This window comes from Pyxicephalus adspersus, chromosome 1, assembly GCF_032062135.1.
Source record: "Pyxicephalus adspersus chromosome 1, UCB_Pads_2.0, whole genome shotgun sequence".
Taxonomy (NCBI): domain Eukaryota; kingdom Metazoa; phylum Chordata; class Amphibia; order Anura; family Pyxicephalidae; genus Pyxicephalus; species Pyxicephalus adspersus.
In genome coordinates, this window is record NC_092858.1 from 143814424 (window position 1) to 143826700 (window position 12277).

General features: G+C 36.2%; 1 protein-coding gene across 1 annotated transcript in view; it reads left to right on the forward strand.

The window, feature by feature from the left end:
* Window positions 1-12277, forward strand: part of RAP1GAP2 (RAP1 GTPase activating protein 2) — a gene marked incomplete in the record, with an annotated part of 332769 nt that overhangs the window by 25472 nt on the left and 295020 nt on the right.

A 12277-nucleotide genomic window follows, 5' to 3' on the forward strand; every position in this document is an offset into this window, starting at 1 on the left:
GGAATCGCTGCTTTAACATGTTGTGTGTCAGTTCAGATTAGGCTTTTGAAAAAATACATATGGTTTCCTTCAGTATTCATTATATTCAGTATTTTGAATACTGAAGGGAACCATATTAAATTTTCTGCAGATACAGACACAAAAAACTTTTTCCTACAATTTTCAACGATACGACATTAATTATGGGTCAATATTAAACTTGGACGAAGCAGACCTGATCTGCGAAATGCGTAGAGTTTCCCTAATTTACCATCTATTTGTTCACCCCTCATCTTACTAACTCACAGAGAGAGGGTCAACTAATTACTTACTTCTACTAGCAGCAATATCTTTGTCTGATTAAGTATCTTGTATTTATACTGCAATTGCAGAAGACATTTGTCTAGTGCCTTTGGAGGCCCTTTGATTGTTTTTTATCAATACCAGTAACCAGTTACCAGTAACTTTTGTTTGTATGTGATTTATGTATGGTAAATTTGAAAAGAATTTGTAAATAAACTATGATTTTAATTTATCATTGATGCTGGTACCTAAAAATTCCTATCTTTGGTATATAATATCCCTTTTGGAATCTTTCTATCCCAAATGGGAAAATATACTCACTCTTCAATCCTATTTGTCTTGGGATTTGGTATCCTAATGGAACTGATTGGGGTTTTTCTCTTCTCTCTACTGTTGTATCATACTCATTTGTATATTGAACATCACAACTGCATTCATCATTAGTTTTTGGGCACAAAACGTTTGTGCATGGTTTGCTTGATCACCCAGGTTCACCTATGATAGTTATTCATCTCCATTCTTGGAGAGCTTTAATAAATCAGGCCCATTGTGTCCTCAAAGAAGTAGGAATTAAGTTTCTAATATTTTCCTTCTGAAAGGTGTTTCTTGATCTTGTCAGTTTCTGAAGTATCACAGCAGCCAGGATAATTGCCATTCATAGTTGAAAAATATACAAGTTAACATTTCATGTGCACCTGATTTCTTCTGCAGGGGAAATAAAAGCTTTTCTCTTGTCCCAGACGATTAAGACTCATGCATTGCTCATACAAATTGGATCTTTGTCTGCCAACCCGGCTGCTGATTGCAGTAACTGTGCCAGTTAGCTTGTAGAGCACATTTAATTCTCAAGATCATTACCGGCGGAATCAGGTGGAAAAAAAGGAACATTCAAGAAAAAAAAATACTTAGTATTTCTGAGAAACATAGATCAAAGAGAAGAACCCCCCTCCAGTAACTGTAATTTTTGTACTAGTAAATGATGTTGGGGGACCCTTTGGTCATGTAATTTGCTCAATACCTCCTATGTTGAAAACCACTGGTTTAGATTTATTTATTTAAATAATAATTATAGTTGTAGAAAGTAATGAAGTTTAATTGCTATTCTGTTCCTATGTTCTTTGTTTATTCTATAAGGACTTTAAGCAAAAATACTGCAGCTTATACGTGGCTATTTTTACAATCCTTTACTATGCTGAAGAAAAAATGCACTGCAGAAAAAATATATAAAAAATAACTAATTTGTATGAATTCTATTCATTTATTCACACTTGTATAAACACAGTGCCTCATAAGGTTTTCCTAAAAGAAAGATAATTTTTGAAAGTAATAAGAAATGTATAAGGCATTCCCTAACTGTTTGTATGCAGCCGGTGTTGCATAAAATCTCATTAGATTGTGTTTTTGCTGTAGTATTTTAGCATACAGAAATGAGACCGCCTGATACACCTGACTGCGTATCATTAACCTTCACTGAATTTCGATTGTGTTGCCAGCATCAAAAGTGAGTTTTGGCAGATATATCAGATGCATACGGTGTCCCAGGGAAATTCTAAACAGATGTATATGAAATGCATACACCTAACTGACAGCTTCTGATTTCTGAAATTAGGTCTCACTACAAATATAATAGTGTAGTGTATGAGCGAGATGAATTAAAGTTATATGTGTCTCCAAAGAGAATGCTTTTAAAGGTTAAATAAGCTTGTTTTTTCCTTCCATCCCTTATCAACACAATTATTTTTAACACACAACACAACATATTTTTAAACCTTTCATTTCATACCTTCTATAAAGCTGAGTTTTCAGCAAAAATACAAACAAAAAAAAACTCACACTAACTTTTACTGGTAATATACCCTCAATCCCCCTGCAAACCGAGTCCTGGCTTCTCGCTTCCTTTCTGGGCAGCGGCTGGGAACTGGGCAGCGGCATGGTCACCTCTTTCTCCGTTTTCTTGGTTCTGCTCACATCACCTGATTTGCATTGCAGAGGCATAAGTTCTAGTGAGGTCTCCTCCTGCATATACAAAAAAAGTGCAGTGAGATTGGCACTACTTTTTACATTCTAGAAAAGTCCTTATGGGGCATACGCAGCATGTGCAGAAGAAGCAGCCCACAGCTTCCTGGGATATGTGACGTATGAATCTAAGGAGGGTGTCGGTTTTAGCTCTGGACTTACTTCCCTGGCTGTTGGAGAGAAAGGGGTGTTGCTCAAAAAATTGTTAAAAAAAAAATAAAAGCACATTTTTACTTTACATAAAGGGTTAGCCACCCTTTTATAAAATGGTACAAAATGTGGAGATAGGTTTGCTTTAAGACTCAGTGACATAATTTCTAGGTCTTTGTGCTTCTGTGGAAAGATGACTGGTGGGAGGGACCAACTGAGTGCTGTGCATAGCTTTCTGAAAAAAGTGATAGCATACAGTCCCAGTACTCCTCTCAAGATCACTTAGCCCTGATACAGGCAGTGGATTGTCAAGTCATGCAAAAATCAAAATGTCTTGGTGGGTTTGTGTCAATATGAGGGAGTAAGCAGTTTACCTGTCCATGCAGGCTGCCCTAGGTTGCACACATATGAAACACTGAGCCTTCATTATTAATTTTCCTAAGTTTATAAAAAATGGACAGTAAGGCTGGGGAGATTTGGGTGAAATGATGGTGGACGTCTCCAAGTGAGGAAATAGGATGGGATCTATCTAACTTGTTGCAGCTTCTAATGCACACTGAGAAACTCACAATGGGCAATGTAATTAGAGTAATTAGTGATTTCACTAAAGAAGAGGAGTCTGTACAACTGTATAAGACTGAACTTATAGCTGGAGTTTAGCTTTAAAAATGGAAATAAATCCGTGCAGTCATCCTATTATCATTAAAAGTGTTGCTAGAAATTTGGACATCTAGGATAAAAGTTATCAGGGAAGTTGGGAGCAGCAGAGTAGGAAATTTATTTTTCCCGCTTTTGGTGACATATCAAGCCTTTACTGAAATTCTAAGCCTTCTTACCACCACAAGTGCTATAAGAGCACTCTCGACTAATAGTAAAGTAAAAATATTAATTTAAAAAAGCACAATATTTATTATTATGACAGAACAGAGTTACTTCCAGAACCTGAATAAAGGAGAAACCTTTAGTTTTAACCTTCTGCTAAAGTATCCAAAATAACAAAAAATGGTTGGCTTTAGCTATACATATATACTCAAGTACAAACCAAGATTTTTTTTTCTGCTCTCGAGATGCCATTAGAAAAAGAATCTCAGTTTATACTTAGGTCACACCAGTAGATGGTGCTGTATCATCATGTAAAGTCTATACCAAACTTGTGCTGTCAGAGATGAGAAACATGAGTTTGTTACACACATTGGCCCTGATTTACTAAAGCTCTCCAAAGCTGGAGAGAATACACGTTCTTCAGTGAAGCTGGGTGATCTAAAAAACCTGAAATGGATTTCCTAAAATCATTTGCTATTTGCTAGCAAATGTTTTGAATCCTGGACCAGGTCCATTTCAGGTTTTCTGGATCACCCAGTATTCTCTCCAGCCAACAACCATGCATAAATGATAATTTAGGAGCAAGTGACTCATCACAAAAGGACAAATACATTACCCTGCATAAAGGAAATATGTGTGTGTATATATATATATATATATATATATATATAAATATAAATAATTTAGCCAATGGATAGATCTATTTGTTCACATTAATTTTGTTGACATTTTTATTGAGTTTTGTTTTGAATGAATGAACTTTGTGTTCTAGGTTTATATTTGAGTCAAGGCATTTTACAGTAAAAATAAGTAAATAAGTAATATAACAATAAATATTTATATCAGTATATAACTTTGATATTTTTTTATAGGTTAAGTTACTAAATAATGGAAAGATTATACATGTTTTAAAACTCGTAAAAAGGAAGGTGTGTTCCCCGTACTAGAATTTTGCAGTAAAAGTTGAGCCACCTCTTTAGTTAGTCTAAATTGAACATTCAAGTAGAAAGAGGAAAAGAAAGAGCTTTTGGGCTCACAAATGGTTTTGAGAAACAAAATTGTTGTATTTAAACACAGTAAAGCAAACAAGTACAGACAAATCAATATCTCATACCTGTTTGACACTTCACTGTGTATGGATAAATTATACATACGTATATTATAGCAATAAAATAAAGCTGGTGAAGGAGAAAGTGCTTAAAATGTATTGAATCCAACGCGTTTCGCCACGAATGGGCTTCCTCAGGGATATGATAATAAGCAAGCTTAACAGTGTAGCTAATATGATAAAGGTTGTAAAGGTGCAGTGTTGGAAAATAGTGATATATAAACGAAAATTTGATTGAGATAAAGGCCCAGGTCAGGAACACTTTGAGTACTCTAATCAGTCCTAGAACTGGATGTGGGAGGATATAGGTGACCCCAAAAGAAACATGGTTTCATCCAAAAATGCTTTAGAACAAGTCAAGAGCAAGGACAGGCAATTAGCCTTCCCATTCCTGAAATCAGGAGTTGTAGATAATTGCACAGGTGTTGAGAGTATCATAAAGCTCCAAAAAAAGTAGATTACTGCAAGCAGTATCCAGATGGAAAGAGAAAGAACTTTAAAACACCATGTGTGTGTCTGCAGACAGCCAGAGAGGTTGTGTGTTGCAGGGAACGTTTTAAAACTCTACTTGAATAGATCTATATCACTTTCTTGTTTGTGCAGATAATGTGTGCTATTCATATTGTCACAATCAGTAGTGTTATCATTTATTCTATATCTGGTTTTTACCTGATTCTGAGAATGGTTCATCTATATTGTTTTACTGTAATATTAATCCACATCATTTAATTGTGGTAAGTATGTGGTAATTTTTAAAAATTGCTTTTTTTTAATTCCATAACTTTGTTTTTAAAAGCATACCATTTTCATAGAATAGAGATATCACTGTATTTCAGAAATCTTTCGTTTTCCAACAGCCACAAATAATGCCAGTTACAACTTACGCTATCAACTGTGTCATTCCTTTGCTTTATTTATCAGTTTATGACCAAAGCCAACAAAATGTCATAGTCATGTAAATGTCACTCATAGGAGCTCATAATTAAATGTTCCTAATGTCCAGGGCCGATTTAGGGGGAAACCATATACGATTCCAGTACGAGTTGTATGTAAATATTCTGTGATCCTACCATCAAGGCCACCATTCTTACACTCCCCATTATAGGATGACAATGCTTTGTCCTTATCTCCCAGACAGGAGATACAAGCAGCTCTGCCAATGCACATTTTGCTGCCATGGTTCACTATTGCTACCATAAGGATACCTGTCCTGAGAAATACCTTGGAACCAACTACAAAAAGGTTTGAGAAGACCATTAATGCTAATTTGTAAAAAATCAGGCAATGTGAGATACACAGGCCTTAAATTCCAATTATACCACAGATGGATATAACCCAAATTAAGTAAAAACAAGGTAGTGTTACTTTATAGTTTTTTTTCTAACTTGTCAAGTTTTTTAGTTATAGTTTCTTTTTATTTTGGTTGCCCTTTAAAGATAGTTCTAGCTTTGTAATAGGATGTGACATCGAGATCTAGAAGATGAATGCATGTACACCTGGAGCACCTGTTCTTAACCATAGTTCTGTGTAACTCTAGGATTCCTCCATGTTTCTAGGTGTCTATTGAGTTGTGGATGATTGACCTCCCATTTTGTGGTGCCTGCATAGTACTTGAGCCAACACGATTTCAGAGTCAGCAATGTGACACCAGAGATCCTTTTAGCATTTAGAATATCATTGTAAGGGGAACCTTCTTCCAATGCACCAGCAATTAAGGGACATTTTTCCTACTAACACCTAATGATTTGGTTTTAGCAAGGGTTCCCCCAGACCTGGAGATAATTTTAGGGTTCCACTGAGGTGAAAAAGTTGAGTCCCGAGGGTGGTTAATGAATAAGGAAAAAGCAGGCAGGGAAAAAAGCTCTGAGATGAAAAATCTGTGGTCCTCCAGGAGAATATTTCCGACTGAGTGAAAATTATATTGTACTGGTAAAGGACTGAGAACAATCCCTTTATCAGCAACCCATACTTTGAGCCAGAATGTTGTAACTAAAAATATCTGAGGGATAAGCGAATTTCCAGAGTTCAACTAAAGAAATGTACTAAGTTAGAACAGTGTTTCTCGACATTTAAAAAAAAAAAATTAAGTTTTATTAAGGGTCATAGGGGGAGCATTAATCTTTAAGTCCCTGTGATAATTAAATTGTTACTGAACCCCTAATCATACAAAAGACATGCAATACCCTCCCTTACATCATTGCTGGTTTCTTGTCATACTTTATGGCATCCATTGCTTTACAGCAGATTATTTGTGCTATATCACTTCCCCCTTTAGTGTGGTTATTTTGCCCTGCAGGTTCCCCTGGTTCCCCAGCATTGCCACCTTCTTGTGGCAACACGTGAGTGCTCACTTGCTACCTTTGATTGATGGCTGTGCCGGTCTATGGTATTTCCCTTGCAAATTCTTTTCTCTCAATAGCAGTTTGACCCAAAGTTCAAAAAGGCACAGATAACTGACACAGCGCAAACATGTTTAGAGGGCAAAAAGCAGTGTATAAAGCAAAATACAGAAAATAAACTTTTTATTTTTCACTAGATACATGTGGCTACAGTAAAAAAAATGTAATATTGCAGAGGGTTTATTACTATTTATATGTTTAGTACAGCCTATGTTAAGTGTTTGCTTGCTGTATGCAGAGTAGTGTTCCAAGGTCTTATAGAAGTGGTAACCTCCATGGTTCTGTCCCATGACTATAAGAGAATGCTAAAAGAGAACATGTAATAAACCACACCTGACAGCTTTCAGTTAGGTTTTTGATTGTGAGATACATCTGTATGGTGTCATCCCTAAACCATTACATTGTTATATAGCCAGCACAGCCCTTTATTAGCAATCTTTGTCATGCAGGTGGTTGTGATTTTGAATGTTTTTTTTTTCTTAAACATGAATTTTTATTAGTTACCATGACAACATGCAAAAATGCCTGATAGAGGAACCGAAGTAAATAAGTAGATATAACAGTAATGTGGTGCATACAGAAAAGAGCTGTACTGGTCCTGACTGTCCTTCCTGAGCTAATTGTTACATAGGATGTGGAAGAGGAATACTACTGCTTGTGGCTTGGGGTGAGCTATGATTTCTTTATATCTGAAGGTGGGATTGGTAATTCTGTACCTGGTTTATGGATTTATATAACTGGGAGTTCAGTGTGCCTGGCTGTCTTGTGGCTGCAAGCTTATTATACTAGGGAGATCAGTTCAGTAACAATATAATGAATGTAAAGTGTCATTAGTATCAAATCTTCTGATCTGTGCTTGTGTGGACTTTATTCAGAGTAATATCTACATTTTGCAGTGACATGCTGGCTGGTCCAGGAGCAGTTGTGAGAAAGTTCGGACCTAGGAAATGCCACCCACCTCAATATCCCTTCCCTTGATCATAGCTCTCCCTAGATTACTGGATTGTTTATATCAGCCTTTAACATGGGAGAACCCTTTTATTATGATTAATATTATTATTATTATTATTATTAATAAACAGGATTTATATAGCGCCAACATATTACGCAGCACTGTACATTAAATAACCCTTACAACAACTTTTAGGTCTTCATGGAAGTCCTGTTTAATTTATCTCCACAGCTCACATTACATTAGTATGGTGGTCAGTAGGAAGAATGCCTCTTACATTGCTGGCCAGTGGGAAAAATGTCACCCCTATTGATAGCCAAGGAGATCATTGGTGTCAGTGGTAACTGACCTGAAAGGTCTGAATTGCTCATTGCTCAAGGAACCCCCAGGAACCTCTAAAGGAACCCTGGGTGAGAAACAATGGTCTATATTGTAAAAAAGTGACAATGACAGGAACAAGTAATGCTAAAGTATTAAAGCAGATATGCCAAATTTAATGGTCATGTTTTTAGTGACATTGTTGGATATGTCAGTCAGACAAGGAGGCCAATGTTGTTGACTTGTCATTTTGTGGAAAGTTACTTCTGGCCTGGCATTCTGATTCTTAGAATGTGATGGGATGCTACAGTCATTTTTATTTTAGTTTCTATTTCCTTTTATTTACTTGTTGATCCTGTAAGTTACATAATTCCTATTATGTAAGAGCAGGAGCACTCAAGGATAAAATGTTTTTGGAATTTCAGACACCTCCACTTTCAGTGCTAATTGTAGCTAACTGTGGGCCCCTGTGCAATACCGACTTGGAGCCTCTTCTGCCAAACTGGAGCTGAGGAGGGTCTGGGGCCCTTGTGCAGTGGCATACTTTGCACTTCCCTGTGCCCACCCTGTCCCCCTCTCCTCAACCCTACTTCATGGTCGAGTATCCTGTAGTTCTTAGAAGAAAGCTGTGAAGGCTGATAGCACAGAAAGTAAGGAAAAAAAACACCGGATGTTTGGCAAGATCAACAGGTATTTGTATTCTTGCAAAATGTTCATAATGTTCATGCAATTCAACCAATGCAGACATCATATATGAGGTAACCTGCAATGTGTTACAGTTTTGTTCTTTTGGGTTTAGATAAACTTTAAAGAGTGCCAACAAATTACAAACTAATGTTTACAGAATATAGGAATCATTTATGGAAGTGCTTTTTCCTGATGGAGTTCACAGTCTGATTTTTCTATCATAGACATATATATATCACACACAAACGTCTGTCTCATTTAGTAGTAATCATATATAAATAACTTACTAATAACATAGAATTTTTTTTTCTGAACAAAAGCACATGTCAACACTAATAGGAATGTTGGGCCCTAATAATGCGAAAAATAATTACCATGCTCTAGAGAGAAGCCTGTAGAGAAACAAAAGTATTAGAAGAATAATACCAGGGCTGCAGAGAATCTTGTGACTTCACTCTCTAACCTTAGTATTTTGTCTGCTGTACTACTGGTGTATTTAGTTCTAATCTTCAGGGTGTAAACAAACTGCAATAACTGATTTCTTCTTCTGAAAATTGTAGTTGCTGAGATGTTGTGCTGATTTATGATACTCCAATTTCTATTAGTGTTCTGGGTCTGTGACTTGAAGTAAGTCACTTCCAATACCAGCCGATCAATGTGCATTTTTAGAATAAGGTCACTAATGGCTCAGTGTTACTATCTTGTTTACTTTAAGCATAAATGTTGTGTTTTATTGCAACACTTATCCTGCTGTCCTTGGCATCACACTATATGTGTCTATCATCTATTTCCTTTTCTTTTTTTATTTCTTTTATTTTCTTTATTTTTATTTCTTCCTTTTTTTCTTTTTTTTTTCCTTTCTTACGTTATATGAATCTGTGTTCAAATGTTCTAAAAAGAGATATATTGAAGTGTATAGATTTTCATCTATAGAAGTTGGAAGGTTTGATGTTGCCTAAGAATTCTATTTTAAAATATGCAAAATGAAGTCGGAAGAATAAATGGTTTGGGAAGTAGATATATAATGACGTAAATGAAACAGATACTTGCTATAAAAGCACATTTTTAAGAAAATATGCAGAAATAAAAAAACAAAAATTAAGTGGAATTCTAGCCCCGAATAAGTTGGATCAACAGATAAATTCAATAGATAGATAGACCCACTGTTTTTTCTTGTGCTGAATTCCCTAAATGTTTGATCGGTAAATCCTCAGTTGATAAAGTAATTGGCTCCAGGACTGGATTTTGCGTGGCTCATATAGACCAATGGTGGTACAAATGGGCAGGAGGAAATATTCAGGAGCAAGATCTAAGGTAAGTATTCTTTTGTTTCCACCTGTTTCTATCTATATACTCCTGTTCTTGACTATACAAGCTTTTAACCCTTACTGTCCTAGTAAAGGCAACTAAAAGTTATATTTAAAAGCTGACTGTAGCTTATTTTAAGGTTATTACTCTTGCATGCCATTTGTATTTAGGCCACTGGATGACTATGTAGCACATTCTTTTAAAATCATTTAACAGAATGTAGTCTATATATATATATTTCCCTGCCAGCGTGGGAATGCATACTAGTGTACGGCTTGTAGCACTATTATTTCTTGTGTGAAAACCAGAATGCAGACACCACCCTTCACACCCTGATCTGTTCCTGCACCTGACTTTTTGCATGTGAAACTGATAGCTACGTCATAAATATGTTTCAGTATGTTGTGAAAAAAGGTTAATGAATTTAAATGAGTATTAATCAATTGGAAATACATAGGACTGGTCATTTTCCTTTTTTGTGTCACACAGCTTGTTACAATGTTATCTAGTAATGTTATAGTGACATCTGCAGGTTATGGAAAGCTCTTCTGGTATTAGAATTCCTTAGATTCTTACTACATTAAAATTTAGTTAGGTACATAGGTTGATCAAGCACATCCTAACAAGACCCTGTCAACAAATTTCAGTATATATTGTACTGGATAGATTGGGGAAGGAAAAAAACTTCTGCTTGGTCTACACTACACTCGGACACTCGGTTGGAGAAATGTTTTTGCTTTCCATTTGGTATAGAAGTTGTCTCACCAAGTGAAGGAAGTAAAGGAAACTCTTTAACAGCAACATTGAGAGGAGTCACAGAAGATCATTGTTATGCATGTTGCTGTGCATTGCATTAGGGCAGGCTATATAATTTAATGGCATGAATGGCAACCCATTGTTGTGCCCTTCAGGCAAGGCACTGGTATGAAGACGTCATAACGGAATTTATAAACTGGGAAAACAAACCCATGAGCAGCATTTATAATGTTGTTTTAGTGAAGGTACACTGGGCTGCAATGAGATGACAGAATACATAAATAATAATTGTTGTAGTTACAGTCCTACTAAGGTTTTATTATTACGGCTTAAGCTTCTGCAACAGGTTTGTTAGACATATGAGATTCTCTTTGTACAGAACCAACAGAAAAAAATTAGAAATATAAAGCACAAATAATTTCTAGACAAATAATGTGCACATAAGTTATGAGTATTTTGTCGAAGCCAAAGTAGATGTTTGCATCGTACAAAGCAACATATGGAACGTTATCATGCCAGTTATGTAAAAGAGATCGGTATGTGGGTGGATTCTATCTCAGCATTGTATCACACATTCTAGGTGTACATGAAACATGCAGATTTTTATCTAATATGTCATTAAAGATTTGTTTTTGTTTCCCCCATCCAGTCAGGGCTTTACTTTTTCTTTTACTGGGAAATTACCCTGGCTGTCAGTATTCTGTTTATTTCAGTGCAGGGTGCCGGAACACAGACATCTGGGCCACTGGACAAATCCACAAGGAGAATTTAAGTAAAAGCTATAAACTAAAAAAGAACGGCTAGTTTTCCTTCCATAATCAAAGTACTGGTTCAGAATATAATCCTGGGCCAACAAAATTGACGATTATGGTAACTGACCTATGGGGGGTCTTTGAAGGTACATAGTACAGGTGTTCTGAATATAAACCCAAAACTAAAGTTGCCTGCTATGTGCTAAAATTAATATCATTACACAGTATTTATATAGCACCATCATATTACGCAGTGCCGCACAAAGTCCATAGTCATGTCACTATCTGTTCCTTAAAGGAGCTCACAATCTAATGTCCCTACCATAGTCAGGGTAAGCCAATTACCTAGCTGCATGTTTTTTGGGATGTGGAAGGAAATCCACGCAGACAAGGGGAGAACCTGCAAACTCCATCAAAATAGTGTCCTGGTCAAGATCTGAACCTGGGACCTAGTGCTGCAAATGCCAGAGCACTAACTTCTGAGCCACCATGCTACCCTGAAAGAATAGCCAATTATTATTTATGCTTTAGGTTTACTTTAAATTGGAACTCGATGAACACATGAAGTACAAAACTTCGCTAAGTAAAGTTTAATTTTTTCTCGCTTCCTAATGTGCTATTGCTTTTATCTTTTACTGTTGTAATAAACTGTTGATTCTGCCAATGGTGCTTCTGAAATTGTGGCAATGTCACCCCCTCCCTACTCCATCTGTGCATTGCTCTAGGC